This window comes from Pieris brassicae, chromosome 14, assembly GCF_905147105.1.
Source record: "Pieris brassicae chromosome 14, ilPieBrab1.1, whole genome shotgun sequence".
Lineage (NCBI taxonomy): Eukaryota > Metazoa > Arthropoda > Insecta > Lepidoptera > Pieridae > Pieris > Pieris brassicae.
Genome location: NC_059678.1, coordinates 22501 through 25000, shown reverse-complemented (window position 1 = coordinate 25000; position 2500 = coordinate 22501). Strand labels below are relative to the sequence as shown.

The 2500-nt window shown below is 49.3% G+C and overlaps 1 non-coding gene across 1 annotated transcript; it reads left to right on the top strand.

Moving 5' to 3' along the window:
* Window positions 1-346: 346 nt before the first annotated feature.
* LOC123718250 lies at window positions 347-2252 on the top strand. The gene has a single exon (XR_006754952.1). It is a non-coding gene; the product is annotated as a small subunit ribosomal RNA (ribosomal RNA).
* Window positions 2253-2500: the final 248 nt, after the last annotated feature.

Sequence of the window (2500 nt, the reverse complement as noted above, 5' to 3'; positions counted from 1 at the left end):
AAAAATTGAGAAGTTGCGTTTAGATGAATGTTCAATTTTCAAATTGTCACAACATCGATTCCCGCCCGCGGGGTCGTGTTCGTTGCAGTTTTATGTCCCTCACAGTGGTCGAGCATCGTTGTACATCACCTCGTTGCGAGATCGTGACGGGACGGCCGCTCGTAGACCGGTCAAAGTTAGTCTATCGATATGAAGCGCGAACGTCGCGTCGCGTGCAAATTCGACGCGTTACGTTCACGCGTGTCGAGAAGGCGCGCGCGCAAGCGCGCGCCCCTCGACGCCGCCGAGCCAGCGGCTCGCCGAAGCCGCGTGACCGCGGTGTAGGCGTGTCGTTTGCGTAAGCAGCTCCCTGGTTGATCCTGCCAGTAGTTATATGCTTGTCTCAAAGATTAAGCCATGCATGTCTCAGTGCAAGCCGTATTAAGGCGATACCGCGAATGGCTCAATATATCAGTTTTGGTTCCTTAGATCTTACTCAGTTACTTGGATAACTGTGGTAATTCTAGAGCTAATACATGCAATCAGAACTCTGACCAGTGATGGGATGAGTGCTTTTATTAGATCAAAACCAATCGGCGGAGGGCCATGCGTCCGAAGTCGTTAATTTTGATGAATCTGGATAACTTTTGCCGATCGCACGGTCCAGTACCGGCGACGCATCTTTCAAATGTCTGCCTTATCAACTTTCGATGGTAGTTTCTGCGACTACCATGGTTGTCACGGGTAACGGGGAATCAGGGTTCGATTCCGGAGAGGGAGCCTGAGAAACGGCTACCACATCCAAGGAAGGCAGCAGGCGCGCAAATTACCCACTCCCGGCACGGGGAGGTAGTGACGAAAAATAACGATACGGGACTCTTACGAGGCCTCGTAATCGGAATGAGTACACTTTAAATATTTTAACGAGGAACAATTGGAGGGCAAGTCTGGTGCCAGCAGCCGCGGTAATTCCAGCTCCAATAGCGTATACTAAAATTGTTGCGGTTAAAAAGCTCGTAGTTGCATTTGTGCGCCGCGCTGTCGGTGCACCGCATCCGCGGTGATACTGACACGTCTGCGGAGCATATCGTCGGTGAGCCGGCGGTAAAACGCCGGTTCAATATCAAAATCCTATCGCGGTGCTCTTCGGTGAGTGTCGAGGTGGGCCGACAATTTTACTTTGAACAAATTAGAGTGCTCAAAGCGGGCTCAAAATGCCGCTTGAATATTTCGTGCATGGAATAATAGAATATGATCTCGGTTCTATTTTGTTGGTTTTCAGAACTCCGAGGTAATGATTAATAGGGATAACTGGGGGCATTCGTATTGCGACGTTAGAGGTGAAATTCTTGGATCGTCGCAAGACGAACATCAGCGAAAGCATTTGCCAAAGGTGTTTTCATCAATCAAGAACGAAAGTTAGAGGTTCGAAGGCGATTAGATACCGCCCTAGTTCTAACCGTAAATATGTCATCTAGCGATCCGCCGACGTTACTACAATGGCTCGGCGGGCAGCTTCCGGGAAACCAAAGATTTTGGACTCCGGGGGGAGTATGGTTGCAAAGCTGAAACTTAAAGGAATTGACGGAAGGGCACCACCAGGAGTGGAGCCTGCGGCTTAATTTGACTCAACACGGGAAATCTCACCAGGCCCGGACACCGGAAGGATTGACAGATTAACAGCTCTTTCTTGATTCGGTGGGTGGTGGTGCATGGCCGTTCTTAGTTGGTGGAGCGATTTGTCTGGTTAATTCCGGTAACGAACGAGACTCTAGCCTGCTAAATAGGCGTCGTCATTCAAGGTGTGCGCGACTCTCGGGGAGCGCAACTCACTGGCGACGTATTAAAATTCTTCTTAGAGGGACCGGCGGCTTCGAGCCGCACGAGATTGAGCAATAACAGGTCTGTGATGCCCTTAGATGTCCTGGGCCGCACGCGCGCTACACTGAAGGAATCAACATGTTCTCCCTGGCCTAGAGGCCCGGGCAACCCGTTGAAACTCCTTCGTGCTGGGGATTGGGGTTTGCAATTATCCCCCATAAACGAGGAATTCCTAGTAAGCGCGAGTCATAAGCTCGCGTTGATTACGTCCCTGCCCTTTGTACACACCGCCCGTCGCTACTACCGATTGAATGATTTAGTGAGGTCTTCGGACCGACACGCGGTGGCCTCACGGCCGTCGGCGTTGCTGGGAAGTTGACCAAACTTGATCATTTAGAGGAAGTAAAAGTCGTAACAAGGTTTCCGTAGGGGAACCTGCGGAAGGATCATTAACGTTGGTTTTTTCTTTTTGTTTTGTTGTTGTCAAAGACTCGCAAAAAAAGAAAAAAATACAAAAACACGTGAATGATACGAATCAAAATCGAATCCGAGACGGTTGACTCTCTCTCGTCGATTCGCGACGTGTGCGTTGCGACACGCTTTGATTAGCGTTCGCTATCGCCTATTGATACTTTGAAATAATATTTTAATTTTTGTGTACAACCACGCAAATAAAAGAGATTTTCTTTCTTTTCATTTG